The 20,194-nt window shown below is 29.1% G+C and overlaps 1 protein-coding gene and 1 long non-coding RNA gene across 8 annotated transcripts in view; both read right to left on the minus strand.

Annotated features, from left to right (window-relative positions):
- Window positions 1-20,194, minus strand: part of LOC142324217 (uncharacterized) — a 121,215-nt gene that overhangs the window by 25,990 nt on the left and 75,031 nt on the right. The gene's annotated exons all lie outside the window — the stretch shown is intronic.
- LOC142324218 (uncharacterized) lies at window positions 59-19,318 on the minus strand. Its single transcript, XR_012756245.1, has 3 exons — window positions 19,165-19,318; window positions 5,792-5,929; window positions 59-452 (listed from the first exon to the last, which is right to left on the minus strand). It is a non-coding gene; the product is annotated as an uncharacterized LOC142324218 (long non-coding RNA).

The following is a 20,194-nucleotide window of genomic DNA, read 5'->3' on the forward strand; positions in this document are numbered from 1 at the left end:
AATATAATTTTTCTCTTTTTTATGAATATTAAGATGTCTCACTAAACAGGATTTACTATTAAATGACTTTTGACAGAAGTTACAAACATAATTTTCCTCTGTTGTATTAATATTATTAAGATGTCTCTTTAAAACATTTTAAAAATTAAATGACTTTTGACAAAAGTTACTATTTTTTTTCTGTTTAGTATGAATATTAATGTCTCTTTAAATAACAGTTACATCTGAATCTTTCATTGCAATATTCACAAACAAATTCTTTTCCTTTTTGCTCAATCAACTTGTTTTCACTACTTTATATTCTCTATTAAATTTTCTATCGTTACATCACCATATGCACAATTACATTCAATGGGGTTTTCACTTATAATTCCATCATTTAACGAATTATTTATGCTCTTATAAGTAATAAAATTATTGGTACTTCCGTTGGTTCCTTTATCCATAGCAACCTGCAAATTAAGTTATTTTTTGTTATAATTATGAATTAATAAAAAATTATTTTAATTACAATAACATTAAGTGTTATCTTTCAAAAAGCCACAAAATATGTATAAAAAATTGAATAATTTAAACATATATTCATAATCAACGTAGTATTGAATATTAATTAATCATAGAGTTAACTTTAGTATAATAAGGAACTTCACTTATTTTATAGTATGTTTATAATCTGGAGTGAAACTTTATTATGAAATGCGTGTTCTAAGAAAACCAACAAAACTAACCAGTTAGAAAATTTATAACAGGTCAATATATTTATTACTTCCACATTCATATTGATCACATCTACAAACCTGCACATTTTATATACACGATGTCTGGGGTAAAGGTATCTAAAACTAATGGCCTATATTTAGGAAACCAGTCCTTGAAATCCCTTACAACATAAGCTCAAACCACAGGATATATCCCCAAGATTTGTTCAGTATACTCTCAAATTCAGCAGAATACACAAATGCAGACAAGCCGACTCCAATGCAACTGTCAAGATACATGCTTTGGTTAGTAGTTTCAATTAGTTATGCATGTTCAACGGCTTGTACAAACTGAATTAAATATCAATTCTCCTACATCCAAGACATCATATTCCAAACATATGACTTCAAAAGTGACTGGAAACTTTGTTTAAAGAGCTAAGTTACAAATATAATTTTTCTCCTTAGTATGAATATTTAAATGTGATTTTAAATTGGAACTTTGATTAAAAGACTTCTGACAAAAGGTACAAACATATTTTCTCTCATTTTTATGAATATTAAGATGTGTTGTTAAATTGCTTTTGTTATTAAATGACTCTTGACAAAATTTACGTACATAATTTTTCTCCCTCATATGAGTAGCAAGATGGATCTTTAAATGCTTTAAACAGCATTCAGAATTTAATGACTTATGACAAAACTTACAAATATAATTTTTCTTATTTGTATGTTTTTTTAAGATTCCTCTTAAGATTCCTAACTGCTTCCAAAATTAAATGACTTTTGACAAAATTTACAAACATAATTTTTCTCCTTGGAATGTAAATTAATATGCATCTTTAAATAAGAAACATCACTAAAACTTTTTTGGCAGAAATTACTATCATAATTTTTCGTTTTTGTATGAATATTTAAATGTGAATTTGAACTATAACTTTGATTATATTCAATGGATTTTTCTTTCATAATTCTATCAAATACTGAATTATTTACACATCTATTTTGAGTAATGCGATTCTTGGTACTTCCCTTGTAGGTTCCTTTCTTTATCAATAATAACCTGTAAATTAAAAATTACTAATAATTCAAAGGTAATTATGAATAACGTAAAACTATTTGAATTGCAATAACATTAAGTATTATATCTTGTAAAAAGTCACTAAACACGTATAAAAAAATTGAATATTTTAAAGATATATTCATAATCAAAGTGGTTTTGGATATTAATTAATCATCAATGAGTTAACTTTACTATAATAAGGAACTTTACACTTCTCTTGCAGTATATTTACATATTGGCTGAAATTTTATTATCATAAGCATGTTTTAGGAAAACCAACAAAACGAACTATTTAGCAAATTTATAACAGGTTATATATTTATTATACACATTTTATCTATATAGATGCTGATCAGACCTACAAACCCATACATTTTATATACAGGAAGTCTGGGCTGAAAGCATCCAAAACTAATGGCCTACAAGAAAAGTCACTGTTATCTCTTAAATGTAGGCTAAAATGACAGAATATATCTCAAAGATTTGTTCAGTATACTCTCAGAGTCACCAGAATATGCATGTGCAGACAAACCAAATTGAACACAATTGTAGTCCATCAAGATGCAGACCCCCCACAAAAAATGTTCAGTTTATGCTTTGCTTTCAATCAGTTATGTATGTTCAACGGCTTCTATGAACTGAATTGAATGTCAATTCTCCTACATCCAAATCTATTGTATTTCAAGGATACGAATTGGAGACTAGAAGATGAGTTTCACAAACTGGAAATCATCAGAAGGTTTCAGTTAGTTAAAGAGACTGTGCATAAAGTAAGCGATACATTCACTGCCAGATAAGTCTATTACATCTAATATATATATATATATATATATATATATCTAGTTATGGACTGAAGATTCCTCCTTTTTCAACTGTTCACGACATCGGTCATAAGCGCTCCATTTGCAAGAATACATTACAGCTGCTTCTTCATATTAAACCAAATGATTGCCGCCCATTATATCAGTTTGCTGCAGAGATAATCACCACATTGAAACAATCTTAATAATATTTTATTTAGTGATGAGGATACTTTTCATACATTTGGGATAATTAAAGACAATGTCAAATTTCTTGTACCGAAAACTCCATACAGTAATCAAGAATGAAAGGAACATACTGAAAGTAAGTGTCAGCTATGACGGGAAAAAATGATGTTATAGAACTGTTTTTTTTCATAGAGTCCACTGTGACAGGGCACACACAAGTCAACATGTTTCAAAATTTGCTGTTCCTTACATTGCTGGAGGATACAGTTTTCAACAAAATGGTGCTCCATTAAACTTTTATGAAGACGTTAGCATGTTCTGGAAAACACTTCTCCAGATATTCGATCAGACGAGGAAGTCCAACTGCATAGCCACCTACATCTCTCAGATATCACTTCTCCGGATGTTTTTGCTTGGGGTTTTATTAAAAATTATACCAAAGAAAATATTGAGAGATTTGAATGATTTAACACAAAATATTTTAAAGGTGTTTGGACTAATAATGCCGCAGATGCTCCCAAACACCTAGCAAGAGTTAGATTATTGTCTAGGCATCTGAGCAGCTAAAAAAAGTGCATACACTGAAGTTGACTAACCTACATTAGAACATGACGAGTTGCTAAGTTTAGTAAAAAAAAAAAGTTATTAAGATGTACTTTTGGATACTTTTACTATGGAAATCCTGTAGATTATAAAGTGTGTGTATGTATGTATGTATGTATGTATGTATGTATGTATGTATGTATATATATATATATATATATATATAACAAAACAAAGAAAATATTATTGATAATATATAATTATATATTAAATTAATATAATATATAATAAATATAATATCTTATAAGATATAAATAATACAATGATAATAAATTTATAATAACTAAAATTAAAACATCTCGTACTGCATGATATTTTTTAATTCTTACAAATTAGCACTTCTATGGTACACACCTTTTCATCAATGTATTTAACTAAGTTTCGTTCCTTAAGTTGTGCTTTTCTGATGCCTTAATAGCTCACTGTTCTTAAATCCCTATATATATATATATATATATATATATATGCTATTTGACATTATACTATGAAGCAGTTGGGAAAATTTGAAATGAGGACTGCTTTGGGATCAGGAGATAAAAAACAAAATATGTCAATGTTTTAGCAAAATTTACTTTTTTAAAAATTAGTAATTAGTTTTATAACAAGACTACAATAAATGTTAATTAAGTCATAATGATGTTGATAATCATTTTGATTTTAAGTGAAATTAAGTTAATAATTCTATGTAAAACAATCTCAAACATTTTTAAGTGATCATAAAAACACATAAGTAAGTATAAAACATAATTATATATAAAATATAATTCTCAAGACTTATCTCTTCTAATAGAAGAGATATTTAAAGCAGATCTTTAAATAATTACAGTTATGGCATTCGTGATTTGTACATTTTGACAATCTTAAAATCTTGCACAGTACACAGAAAGTAAGGCAAATCAATAAGAATTTCAAATTAAAGTTTTATAAATTCTTAAATTAACAGTTTCACTCCAGTAGCAGTTATTTTAAATAAATATTTTAGTTTATATTAATTTTAACAATAGTATCATAAAATAAATCAACAGCACTTATGTATTGATTAATCCTAATGGACTGTCTTTTTCTGATTAGTCTCTGGAATGAAATGTATTATTTCAGAGGATGATATGTATGAACGAAAAATGAAGTTTAGTCATGTACAATCTCAGGTCAACCATTCCTAAGATGTGTGGTTATAATTGAAACTCAACCGCAAAAGGAAAACACAGTTATTAATGATCTAGTATTCAAATCTGTTTAAAAGAAAGTTCTAAGGTTCAAATCCTAGTAAAGGCAGTACAGAGGCGTACTTTTATACAGATTTGAATTTTACTAGATCAAGGATATTGGTGTTGGGTTACAATTAACTGCCTATCTCAGGAATGGTCGACCTGAGACTGCACAAGACTACACTCCATTTATAATTCATATATATCATCCTCTGAAGAAATATCTTGCAGTGATTCCAGAAGCTAATCACAAAAAGCGAGAATGGTAACGTACTAATTAATTTTTCAAAGTAATGATTCTAAATAATTAAATTTTTTATAATGATTTAATAAATGTAATCTGATATTTTCATTGGCTTTTAATTATTGCTACTTAAAAATTATACAAAGAACATTAGTATAGAATTAAATTTTAAAAGTGTTTATTTGGTTATTTGAAATACCAAATGAAGTTTTTCATTTGCCCAAGTAATTTCCTTTTCAGATAATGTTTATCTATGTTCAGAAACAGTTTACGGATTAACTTCTGTTAGTATTTCCTATCGAGGTAATATTAGAATATCACTGTGTGCTGGAAAAACATAAAAAGGAGATGGACCTTGAAAGTGAGGAAAACTTACTTCCACTTCTTCTGTTGATTCTTTTCTAGATAATACACAAGCTAACCACAAAGCACCATTATAATGCACAAGACAAAACCTTCTATATCAGAAATTTAAGGAAAACCAACTTCTCTTTTGTGCAAAACTTTAAGTTGTCCGTTCATATTCTTTATTTCTGGAAATAATTTTTGTTTTAAAATATCCTTTCCTGACTGGTAAAAAAGCATGCAACTTCTGAGTACCTGCGATTGCCATCGTTTTGCTAAATACTTTTCTTCTTCCAGATACTTTTAATTTGAAACAAATATGAAATTCATATTTTTAATATTTGACCAAGCCTAATAATAAAGCTGAGTGACTGTTGTTACTTGATCTTGCTATGGGCGTTGTAAACTTGCTTTTGATGTTAATCTTTTCTTTTAAGACTATCACCAAAACCAACAAATGCACTTTTTTATGTGATGTGGCAAACGAATGCCATTCTGCCCCTGCACCAAAGTCATCCTCATCATACATTAAATTCACAAAATTTTCACGATTTTTATATTGTGCTGCTGAGCCATCTGAGAAGTAAATTAGTTTATTCACAATATTATAATTTTCTTTTAAAAACTAAATTAGTTTTTACCTTTTTTAAGATGACCCTTTCATTTTCAACTTTTAAATTTTCTAATTTAACCAAGTTGGTCTCTTCAATTGCTAAAGGATCTTTTTCAATATCACCATTAATAACATCTAGCGGTTCCTCTTTCAGCTGAACTAAATCCTGTAATACAAAACAAAATATGAATGCTATAAATTAAATATGTTTATGATTATTTGTATAATTTATAAAATAAAAATAAATTGCAACTCTAATTCACTTACAACACACATAACCAGTTCAGCGACTGTTATATTATTATTATTAGGCAACTTTAATGTGCAAGGTTTTATGTGGGATAGTCACAAAAACCTTTCTTTTGTTAAATATTAACATCCAAATTTAAATGTTAAAAATGCTAAAGACAGCAACAAAATTCTACAAGTACTTTGAAAAACTATTAAACTATGAGAAACCTAAGGTAAGATTTCAATTCCAAAATTCAGCAATATGAACTGACAAATCAAAAACACATAAGGAAATAAAAATAGACAAACTCATCAAGAAAATAAACAAGGTAACAGATGATGGCTTGATTGCAGCAGAATTACAAAAGGATCATGCAAACAGCAAAGAAAAAACTTAAGAAAGAATTATGGAAAACTCAAAAAAATTCCACAAGATTGGAAAAATGCATTAATACATCCACTACACAAATATGAAAATGATACAGAAGTAAATAACCACAAAAGGATTAACCTCTTAATTATTTGATTGTAAAAGATTACAATTTGTAGAAAAATCTGTAAGATGAGTAGCAGCATTTTTTTTTATAAAATTTTGTTAAATCTCGCATATTGAAGTCGCCTAGTAATAACAGTAAAAATTTAATTGTGCACTATTTTTGTAATTGGTAAGCGAATTAGAGATACAATTTATTTTTATTTCATAAATTATACAATAAATCATAAACATATTTATTCTGTAGCATTCATATTTTGCTTTTTATTACAGCAAGTAGATTTACTACAACTGAAAGAGGAACTGCTTAAGTAATGGACAAATTCAAATTAAGTAATGACAAATTCTCAAATAACAGCCAAAAAAATCACCAAGCAAGCACAGTAACAAAAACCTAATACCAAAAGTTGACTTTTATAAGATCCTGCTTCATCAATCAGTACCAAAATCCAAAAATACATCAAACAAAAATAAAAACCAAAATTTAGGAAACAACCCTAATAACGACAAAACTTGAACATAACTGATTGCTAACTGGAATGATAATCATCCATTTGTTGTTAAAGTTTTGTCGTTATTAGGGTTCATGTTTCCAAATTTTTAGTTTTTATTTATTTATTCGTTGTTTGATGTAAGTTTGGAATTTTGTATTGATTGATGAAGCGGGATCTCATGAAAGTCAACTTTTGGTGTTAGTTTTTTTGGTTTCTGTTACTGGTTGGTGGTGGATATTTTTTTGTTATTTGAGATATATACGTAGATTTAGCCCACCAGGGTGGTGTTTAACAGCTATTTTCGATGTTGAAGGTTCTTAGGTTCAAATCCTAGTAAAAGTTAGTTGCGTTTGTACGTATTTAAAAACTAAAAGAGTGGATACCGGTGTACTTTGACTGTTTGGGTTGAGTCGACCACATGCCCCAGGAATGGCCACACATCTGTACAAGACTACAGTTTGTTTACATGTCATACATATCATCAACATCATCAAATTGTGCCACGGTGAACTGAGTTGATATGATGGTGACTGAAGGATGTAAATATACATCTTCTGTGTATATTTTTTCTAAACTAATAATTCTTATTCCTGCTAGTTTTATTTATAGCAGAGTAAACAAAAAACTCCTTAATGAAATAGATGATTGGATAATGATAAATAATGTATATGAATTACTATTCGAATCATGTTTTTGTCATCCATTGTAATTGATACATAATTAGTTATTTTTCTAATCCATTCTTAATAACGTTGTGGTTTTTTTTATGTAAAATCCTGTAATGGAGCTAATCAAAACCAAGGAAGTCAAACTTAAATATTTATAATCTTTGACACTAAGAATATTGGGAATGTTCTTTTGTATTATTTAAATTGTTACAAATTAGTGTTAACATAACAGATATAACAATATTCATTTTTACAATATACTAAGCATAAAAGTTTATAGCAATATAAATGTTATTTACATATCTGTATATTCTTGTACCTTCTTCATGTAAATAAATCCAGAATTTTAATGCAGAAATACGGGTGGTCATTTGTTATAGTATTATTATGTTTAATTACACTGATAAACATAATTTTTGTTTCCTAACATGCAGTACATGATTTTATTCTGTTTTTTTATGCTAAAAACAAATATGAAGTCAATCTTTCTATCGCCCACCATTTTTGAAAAAATTGTAAATTTTAATTAACACATTGACTGCCGAAAGAAAAAACGGATTATGACTGCCGATGCCGCTCAGTTTTTTACCACTTTTTAGTTAAAATGATCTTACATTATAAGGTAGGAGCTTTAAAAATGTCATTTTCATTATTTATTTATTTAAAAATTATAAAAATTTATTTAACGCCGATCGGAGTGGTCGGCATTCTTTACCAATTTTTTTTAATTGGTGCCGAAAACTCCGATCGGAGTGTGTGAATTTTAGGCAATGAAATAAGAAATTCCATTCTTGTAATGAAATGAAGGTTTTATTAATAAATTGTTTGTGATAAATATACCATTTATCACAAACATCATCAGAGATAACATTAGCTAAGATTTTGAATTCTAATCTTATTTTCTCATAAATACTTACAGATTATAAAAATATCAATTTTGTAATTTTCAGCATTACTAAATGAGTGTTAAGATTGCAAATAATATTTATGTTTTATATCGCCACATAAACATGAAGCTTGTGTGTGGAACATTAAATGGAAGTTTATAGCGTATGAAAAATGTCACACCTGACTGGTATTTGATATCGATCATGAAACAGAAATTTTTCACAGCAACTGAAATAATTTCACTGTGAGGTACAGGCCCGATTGCAGATTGCAATGAAGGATATTTTACATTATGTTTAGATTTTTTAGAAATTCCAGACACAGTTGTTAAACAAAAGTAACAATCAGTTCCAGATAGGTAAACCAAATGGCAAAGCCTTCTGTGTACCTTTCAGGTGCCATCCTCTTTAAATACACAGAAAAATTAGTGCATATTATATTAGAACCCTACGTCTTATCCTGATCACCAATTTTATACTGAAAGTACAAATTATATGCTTTTTTAATTAAAGGTGTAACATTTTTTCTATTCGATTTTACGGTAAACTCATCACATGTATAACAAAAGGCATCCCACATCATTTACACAATTTTGAGGCATTATCACACTGCACTCTTAACGAACTTAAGACAGTAATAAGACTCAACAAAATTGATTCATTCCTAAACCCAGTGCTTAATACAAACACAGCTGTGTTTTCAGCTACATTTTTTGACCTGCACAGACATGATTAATCTTCTCCATGAATGCTACCTCTTCAGTATTAGATATGATATAATATGCGACTGTGATATGATTTAATTCATTGCCTAGTATTGTTTATTTATAGCTTACAAATTATGTTAACAAAGTTAAACAATAAAAAATGAGCTAGCAAAATACAATATAGGAGCAAAGAATGCTAACTATATGTTGAAAAATTAAAAAAATCCTTTAATTAAAAATTATAATTTTTTTCAAAAATGGTGGGCGATAGAAAGATAGAGTTCATATTTGTTTTTAGCATCAAAAATCAGAATAAAATGATGTATTGCATGTTAGGAAACAATAATTATGTTTATCTGTGTAATTAAACATAATAATACTGTAACAAATGACCACCCGTACTTGTGCATTAAAATTCTGGATTTATTTACATGAAGAAGGTACAAGAATATACAGATATGTAAATAACATTTATATTGCTATAAACTTTTATGCTTAGTATATTGTAAAAATGAATATTGTTATATCTGTTATGTTAACACTAATTTGTAACAATTTAAATAATACAAAAAAAAATTCCCCATATTATTAGTGTCAATGACTATAATATAATTATAAATTTACCCTTAAGTTTGCCTTCCTTGGTTTTCATCAGCTCCATTACAGGATTTTACATAAAAAACCACAAGTTATTAAGAATGGATTAGAATAATAACTAATTATGTACCAGTTACAAAGGAACACAAAAAACATGATTCGAATAGTAATTCATATACATTATTTGTCATTATCCAATCATCTATTTCATTAAGGAGTTTTTTGTTCACTCTGCTGTAAATAAAATTAGATTTTTTGGCAGTGTGGTATGGTGCTAAATCTCGTTGCAACACTCCACTGCAGGAATTGGTTTTGAAATTGTCACAATCTTTTCTCTCACAATCTTGATAAATCTGTTCGAAGCATTTACAGCTGATTGAATAATATTTTTATAACAGAATTGAAAACACTTTAAATAAATTTACTTTTAACATCTTTTTAAGAACTGATTTACTTACATCCAATAAGAAAATTAACCTGGAGTCCTAAAGGGCCAGTGTCTCTTATCAGTGGAAATAGCAAAAATTGCACAAGAATTAAGACAAACCTCAATCTGTATCAAAACTGTATAAAACTCCTCTATGTTGAGAATTGTTTTTCCTATTACACTTGACTGCACCTTCTCACAAACTAATTCCTTGTAATGTAGAAAAGGTATGAATATTTGTTTTAAATATGCATGATCTTAAAAGTTGATACAAGTTGTACAAAATGTTTCTAACAGAATGAAAGTTAGCAGAGTTATCAGAAAATATATTAGTAATCTACTGCACAAGAAGAGATGTTCAGGAAGGAATCACTCTACCTGGCGGTAATTGACAAAGCTGCTGGTATTTAGTTTTTGCATCACATCTATAGCAAATTAAACACATGAGTAATTGACAAAATTATTTAGAGTTTACAATTAATTTCAGAACATTCACACTCAGATGTAAAACGATAAGATGTTTAACGTAATTGTAGGAGAGAACATTGAAGTCTGCCTCCTACACAGATTAGACCTAAATTATCTAAAATGGATCTAGTGAACTAAGCTTACTTTGTTTATCAATGACGTGATTCTTTATCTCACTGAAATACATGGATTGTGATTGACATAAAAAAGTAAAAAGTATGATCTTAACTCCTTAGAAGTAAAAAGTACTAAAATTACATTCAGACGGTTTTGATTTAATATGGTGAATAAATCTGAAACAGTATGCAAGATGAAAATCTGTGTTCAGTCATATACAACATTAGATAAACATGAAGTTAATATAGTTTTACGCCTTTCTAACAAGCATTCAGAATTTAAATTATCATCCCTGAACGTAATATTACGATCTATTGGCTAATGAGAAGATTGTAATAGCTAAGGAAGACCACACCACCATAGTGACATTTCAAGTAACCTGCTCTGTAAAAAAGCTCCAGACAATGTGTCTGCTGGATTATCAGAAAATCTGATGTAATACCGACTGGTAATTGAATTGTTTCGTTGAATGTCAGAAACTATTACCTACAAGTACTTTCCCAATTAAAAGAATGTCCATGTCTCAATCTGTATCAACACTATAAAGTTCCTCTACGTTGAGAATTCTTTTTCCTATACACAACGTATGATATTTGACACTTTTGACTGCACTTTCCCACAAACTAATTGCTTGTGAAGTAGAAAAGGTTTGAATATTTGTTTTAAATTTGTCTGATCTTAAAAGTTGATACAAAATCTTTCTAACAGAATGAAAGTTAAACTAACTCTAAATGAATAGCCTTAGTGGCTGCTAAACATAAAAGCGCTATGCAAGCCTTACTCTATGTTTTAGATCTCTGCCTGCCATGACGAATTATAATTGGGCCACTATAATCTACTGCACAAGAGAATGTTCTGGAAGGAATCACTACCAGGCAGTAATTGACAAAGCTGTTGGGATTGAGTTTTGCATCACATCTTAAGCAAATTAAACACACGAAAGATTGACGAAATGATTCTTTTTGCATTATTATCCAGTATCTCTGTCGCAGTGTAAGAGTCTTAAGTGTTCACAGTTGACAGTTAGATTAGATTAGAACTAAATCATCCGAAAATAAATCTAGTGAATTAAACTTACTTCGTTTATCAATAACCTGATTCTTTATCCCATTGAAATACATGGATTATGATACCCTAACAATTTGTTTTACATTTAGGGATGTAGGATGTAGAGCGTATACTGAAATGAAACGACTAGCACTAGAAACGGAATCTTGGAGAGCTGCATCAAACCAGTCAAATGACTGATGACAAAAAAAAAACAAAAAAAAGGATTGTGATTGACATATATAAAAAAGTAAAGCATATGATCTAACTCCTTAGTAGTTAAAAGTACTAAAATTACATTCAGACTGTTTGGATTTAATATGGTGAACTAATCTGAAACAGAAACTAAATGTTTCTGTTTGTATGTAAAGATGAAAATCTTTGTGTTCAATCACATACAACATTAGATATACATGAAGTTAATATAGTTTTACGCCTTTCTAATACGCATACAGGATTTAAATTATCATCATTGAATGTAATATTACGATCCATTTCTAATCAGAAGAAGATTGTAATAGCCAAGGAAGACCACACCACCATAGTGACATATCAAGTAACCTGCTTGGTGAAAAACCTCTAGACAATGTGTCTGCTGGATTATCAGAGAATTTGATGTAATACCGATGATTGGTAATTGAATTGTTTCGTTGAATGTCAGAAACTATTACCTACAAGTACTTTCCCAATTAAAAGAATGTCCATGAATGCAACAAAGTGCTATGATGTTATCAGAGTATAAGTGTATCTCATCAAAGTGTATAACACAGTTATACAACCTTCACAAATAAACGTGAAAATAGTAAACAACTGCAGAGTTCAAGTCTGGGTAATATGATTTGTTTCACGGGGCTAACTTTCATTTAGAACAGTAAATTAGATGTAATTACATGGTTGGAGTATGAGTGTGTATATAAATATAACACCCATATAGCCATTAATACAGGCATCAGAAAATCCATGTAATTTAATAGAATGAATTTTTCTATCTTTATTAAACCTAATGGATCTACTTATCGTACATGACTATTAGATATAATTGATTATACAGTGAAAGCCACTGTATTAATGGTTTGGGTAATATTTTGTCCCAGTCAACTTGAGTTGTCATAATGACTGCATAAACTGTTTGTATGAAAACATAATACGGCCAATGAGTCCTAGAGGATCACAGACACCTGCTGGGATGGAATGAGTATTCCTTTTAGTATAAATTTTAAAACTGTTAACGAGTGATTTGGAAATTTAGTGAATCTGACTTTTTGTTGGATGAATTATGATTAGTACCGCAATTGTTAGAATACCACATGCAAAGTGACAAACCATCCTGTTGTAATAATTTGGAGATATCGTTCTTTAATTGAATAACTCCATTTAGGTTATCTGAACCAGTAATGAGATGAGAAACATAGAAATCGTTTTTAATAGCAAACAAACAGTAAGAATATATCCTAATTTGGTTTCTTGGAGAAATTTTCAAATTAATTTTGTAGGGTAACAAAATTTAAGGAAAATTGTGCTCCAATAAGGACATCAATTTATAATTTGATATATTAAATTCAGGATCTGCAAAAAACAGATTATGAGGCAAATTAAAATACGATAGGTAGATGTCAGTAGGCTACCTGTTATTTCTGTTAAATCAGCACATTGCAATTGGAGTGAAAAATTTGAGACATTTGACAAATTTTCCTTTTCTTTGAGTTGAAAATTAACCAGTTTCATTAAATTGTTTTAAAATAGCATTCACTGCCACTTGACCAACACAACACACAGAAGCTATCTGTCATGTCCAATTGATATGCTTAGAGAGAAACAACTGTCATACACAATCTAAATGTTTTGTATTAAAAAATGAAATAAATTTTCAAAAAACATGAAAACTGTTAAATAACGAATATCTGATAACCTAACATTACACAGACAACTTAAAGAATGAGTGTTATACCCACAACATAGAAATTACAAAAAATTCCCTCTGCTTGGATTAATTTACATGCTACAATAATGAAGCTTATCGATTAATACTTCTGGAAAATAGTGACTTTGTGGAAAGATGTAATAAATTTATCTTTCACAAAATGGATAAAATAGTTTTGAAATTATAGCAATAATTTTTACAAAATATCCATCACCAAATAAGGTTTTAAGTATTACTCAATTAGTCTTTTATAATGAAATTACTGATTCAACTTAAGTTTTAAATATCTTTTCAGTCTTTTCTTATATTAGTATTTAAGTAACTTTTTAATGACACGATGCTTGCAATGTTTTAAACCAATGGGTTTTTCATTAAATTATCTCCAAAACTCAGATTTGTCACTAATGAAAATTTCATTACATTAAAAAAATAATTTTTAACTTATGGTTGGTGTTTTTTAACTTATGTTTAAGTTTTTATATCATATTTTGTTTACATTTAAAAATATTGTAATGGCAGTTTTAATTGTCGTAATTCTTTTTCTCGCCGCTCATCTGACTTTATTGTAGACAAGACATGATATGTAGTAGTATGGTTACGCACAACGTATTCATCAATTCTATTCAATTTATTAACATAATACTACTCAATATATTCAATGTGTTATTACAATTACGACAAATAAAATTACCAGAATTCAATCAAAAACAAATGTATTCAATCAATAAATAATGCATAAACTTAATATATATTCGTCTATAATCATTCAAACTTCAAATAATCAACATATTTATTGATTAATTTTTCCGGAAGACATCCCCGAGAGAGTATATCGGCAGGATTCGAAGGTGATTCAATATGATGCCACTTCGCATTAAAAGTCAACTATTGAATTTCTGAAACTCGATTGGCTACAAACACTTTCCAATTGGTGGATTGACCATGAATCCAATAGAGTGCAATCAGTTGGAAAATCAAAAATGCCATTAAATCATAGAGTTGATTAAAATGTAAAAACAGGTAAAAATACAGTACAGGGAATTAAGGAAGGGGGTGTTTGAACATTTCACCTTTTTCTTTCTGTAAACTATCATTATATATAATGTCCTAGGTAAAAACAAAATACAGTTTCATGTTCCTTAATTCTTTAAATATTCTTATTTATTACTAATTTACTTTAAACTGTGTTCATTCACAAAAAAAATTTGATGGCTGTAAAATACTGTAAAAACTAGCATAATGGGAGAATAAGAATATAAAAGAATAATAAGTGAAGAAAGAATATGCTACACGCTAGGAGATTTACTGTATTTAGGGTTAGTTTCCAAACCCAAGGCGACTACAGTATGTGATTTAAATGTCAAACTGCTTTATCAGAAGAACATATTAGACAGGATGTTTACAGAAATATATGATACCAAGTTACGAAAAACAAAATAAACATTTTAAGTAAAAATAAGCTTTTGTGCTGACGCATACTTGAAGCATCAAGTATGCACAGACCTAATGTTATGTCAAACATCACACTTTTAAGTAATAACCTCAAGTTCTGGCATATTTAGTGACAACAAAATGGATAAAATACAAAAGCAGGTTATATATAAAATTTGTAATGTAGGATGAATGGAAATCTCAAGGAGTGAGATTTCATAAGGTAAATACCATGCCTTATAACCTCTGGAAGCTGTCTCTGATCTTTCAACTCATCTAATTTATGATTAAAAAAAATCACAGAAATGTAAATATGTTAAAAAATTTTAGGCCTGCAGTTACATCAATAAGTAAGTGTTATCTATGTTAGTACATACTTCAAATATGAGCTATATCATTTAAAATATTGTACAGACAATCAAATAAATTTCAGAATTATTTTGGTCATTTGGTCATTTTGATATATCTATAATGAGAGCAAGTATTTTGTCAGATTATAATGAAGGTCTATTATAAAAAATATTTTGATATATCTATAATGAGATAGCTTATATTCTAGATAGTTTGTTACTTAAAGTATGACTCATACACACAGTCATGTTTAAACACGAAAATAAATAGACATGGTTGGACATAAATGTTTGCAAAATGCTGAATGTAAACATTGTAGAGAAGTCTCCGTTACTGTTTTGATTTCAATGCGACATGTTGTATTGTTGCTAGTGTTAACACTGTGGTTAGGTAATATATACTTGTTTAAAAAGTAATTTTATTAACAGTGAACTTCTCTTCTATTTCTAATTTTATTAATTAGAGAAATTTTTAATTTTAGTTGTAGAGAAACTGGAATAAGACAAAGTGAGGTGGAATTGGTAGTTTTATAAATTATACTAACTGTATTGTAATTGTAAGAACCCTAGCATTTTATAAAAACAGATTATGGAGTGTTCAATTAGCATTTATACTGAAACAGTATGTCACAAATTGACTTACAATAGATCTTCAGTATTGCACGATATTTTAGAGTTTACTAAACAGCAAATAACATTGATATCTTTAAGAAGTGGATGTACTGAAACAAAAAGTATCTGTACTTTTCATAAAATTGAATATTTAGATAAATATTTTCATACTAATGGGAAAAGTCACTCGGACCCATTTAGCTATCACACTAGGTGATCTATCTTGGAAATATCTTTGACACTTTTAACATGCAATCCAAATTTAAAATTAATTCCAGGCAGAGCACTGTGTACAAAATGCTTAAACAAAATACAAAAACCACAAAATGATACAGAAAGCGAACCGGAATGTGAAGATATATTTGAGCCTCAATATGTAATAGTCATGTCTGTGAAAAAAGCTTGATCAGCACTTGGCATTTCCTCCGATAAGGTTCAAAAATTATCGAAAAGCACAAAGGTACCAATTTCAAAAAATAATGTTGCGGAAATAGCAAAGTCGGTTACCAGTAAATTAAACAAATCCTTTCATTTAAATAGGTTTCCTCTCATTTAAATAGTTTCTACAGAAGAAACCAGTTCAGTACCACAAAATTATGCTGATTTAGGTAGGGAATGTGAAGAATTAATCATTAAAATAAAAGATAAAATGAAAACAGTTAAATCAACCCAGGAAAAAATTTTGTTACCAAGAAGCTGGAACAATCAAAAAATTCAAAATGAGTTTAGTGTTGGTCAGCATTTAGCCCTTCAATCCAAACAATTAGTTAAAACAAGTGGATTTTGCCGCAAATCTGCAAAAAGAAATCAAGTCACGTAATTGATGAAAATGTTATTAAATGTGACCAACATTTTTACCACAATGATCAGCACAGCTGAATGTTGCCAGGAAAGAAGGATTGTGTCTCTGTAAGGCAAGCTGACAGGAAGACAATTAATATTCAAAAAAGCTCATCTTATGTAACGTAAAAGAATTGTACACAGCCTTCAAAGAAAAACATAATTTAAAAATTGGTTTTTAAAAATTTGCTAATTTAAGACCTAAATTTTGCATTCTGCCTTTTCTGGTAGATTATTTTCTCTAAGATGTTGCTGGAATTCAGGCGCAAAACATCGTAAAACCACTGGCTAAAAATTTCTTGTCATTCAAGCACTTCATTGTGAAAAATATTTCACCGGTAATAAGTCACGATTTATATGTTTAAAAACTCTCGGGTTTTTGACTTGCCAATAACAGCTAGAGGAAGTCTATGACAACCACTTGTGATAGAACATACATGATTGGAGATGCGTTCTTTCCTTACTTTGTATCCAGCCTCAGAGCTCCAGGAAGAAGATGCTAAGGGTTTCTAACGAAGCACCTTCCAGGACAATCCCATTTCGTTACAGTTATACACCTGCGCATGACTTAAATTATGACTTTTATTTTTTGAACTAAACTTTCACAATATTCTACTACAACCTGACTGTCAGCGCTTAATTTTTTGCCCTCAATTGCAAGCTGGCGAATTCCTTGCCTTACTTTAAAACTATTTAGCCAACCCTGGCTGGCTTTAAAATCTGGATCGTCATTTAATAGTTCATCCATTTGAAGAACTGCCTCAATAATTAATGAGCCATTTAAAGGTAGACCTTGCCTACGATGCTGTGCAAACCAAATGTACATTGGTTTGTCAAGTTCAGCATTTTCTGTTGTTTTCATTCTCTTTCTGGTTGTTACATCACCATCAGTAACTTCCATTTTACTCATCAATTGTTCTATTTTATCGGAATTTTTTTTTAATATTGCTTACTGATATATGAGGGATTGTGAATTCCTGTGATAGTTTAACGATACTTTCACCCTTATACAGGTGTTGAAGAATCTCAAACTTTTATAACTTCCACATTTGCTAGACAACTTTGCTTCGTTAAGTAAAGTACACACTAATAGGTACGACACTAGTATGAACAACTGACTCGCATAATGCAAAGTTCACTAGTGTAATGAATTTTAGAAATGAAAGAGAAATTATGTAATTACAGTTCTTTTGATAATAAAGTACTATACTGTGTAAGAAATATGAAAAAACTGATTAAATAATAGTGCCCAAATGAAAATGTTTATATGAATGAAAGATATGTAAAGTAATTTTATCTTCTTTTTATAGTTCTTTTCTCACATGATTACTGTAATTTATACATAATGTACAATAGGCTCATATAAAAACATCAGTCGCAATTAAGTGAATTTTTATGCTGTAGGCCTAACAGATGGTGTACTTTTTATTAGTAATTACAAATTTAATTTACTTTTGTGTATCAGTATTGTACCTCTAAAATAAAAATCACAAATTTTTCCAGAAGGATGACGAATTATTGAACGGGATGAATTAACGGGTGACGAACAATCGGGGTCCTATTGTAATTATAACCTAATTGAAAACTTCCAAAACTGTCAACTATCCGCTGTTCTTATTTATTAGTATCGTAGAATATGAATAAGAAATTAAGTATTATTATTTCCAATAAATAAAAAGATAATCACAGAACTTATGCAATGTTATCCAACCCAATGTTTTTTAATCGTATACGTCATTACTGTTAAATGTTTTGAGTATTTAAATTATAAATCAGTAATTATTGCAATTATTTAAATAATCAAAACATTTATGTTAATTAGTAGAGGTTAGCGATCTTAGGTTAAGTTTGGTTAATTTGTATCTATAACTATAAACAGCAAACCTTTGGATTATTGTCAATATCGCCCGATATAACCATTATATTATAAATATAATTTAACGAATTAACTTACGATCGCTAACTTAGACTATTTAACACAGGAATGTTTTAAGAAATGATTACATTGTAGAGCACTTAACCGTACAGCATTAGTAATGACAAATTCATCATAAAAAAAAATCAAACTTAAATTCTATTAATTTATACTAGAATGGTATAAAATTACTTACTTGGTCAGAAAAACAAAAGTGAACACCACCAAATAAATAATACTTATATTAGAACATAAATACCTCCCTTGCAACGGTCTTAGACAAACGTTCACACTATTAATGATTGTTCAATAATGCCAACAGATGCTATTGTATACTTCAATACATACGATATCTCGTTATAATACTGAATAATACTAATGTTTTTGTTAAACATAAAAGTAATAAAACACAAAAACGCAGTAGTTATACGTAAAAATTCAAAAAACATTTTCGTTAATAAATTAAACAGCCGGTAATCATTTTTAATTGCTTATACATTTTTGACCATGACGATCGGAGGTGATATTAATTTAAAAATGCATACTTTTGAAACGACACACAGCACCAAACTTATTTTAATTTTTTTCTATAAAAATGTACTTAAAATATTTTACAAGAAATTAGTTGTACTTTTTTTTGTGACATCGTCTAAATTAAAAATTAACTGGGGAAGATCGGACAAGTCAAAAGTGGTCAGCAAAGAGTTTGAAGAAACGAATCATTATAATGATTCAAATCCCGTAAATCAGTTAGTTATCGCGATAACTAACTTATCAAAATCAGTTAGTTATCAAGAATCCCTGATTCGAATCACATTAATCTTTCAGTGAATCCGAAGTCAATAATTATTAAAAACAAACATCAGACATAAACGAGTATTTTTATGAATCACTGCAACGCAATGCCAAAAGACCATGACAGCCACTTTTGTTTAAAATGCCGGTACACATAAATAAAAATGATATATAAGCATTTTATATTAGTTTATATATTCATTTTGTTTCACGTTGTTGAAGTAGTTATGTGAAGTGAGAGGGTATCAGATCCGTAACCGTGGACTCATCGGTCTGAATCCAACTTTACACACATATATACTTTTTTTAGCTTTTTTTAATTTTCACACAGAATTGCTGTCGTTCACGAGTTGTTACCTGAAGACACTGGAAAAGGTGTAGCTTTCTGTCAGCGGTTCATGTCATAACTCGGACGGGGATGAATTCAACGA

The sequence above is a fragment of the Lycorma delicatula genome, chromosome 4 (assembly GCF_047948215.1).
Source record: "Lycorma delicatula isolate Av1 chromosome 4, ASM4794821v1, whole genome shotgun sequence".
Classification (NCBI taxonomy): domain Eukaryota; kingdom Metazoa; phylum Arthropoda; class Insecta; order Hemiptera; family Fulgoridae; genus Lycorma; species Lycorma delicatula.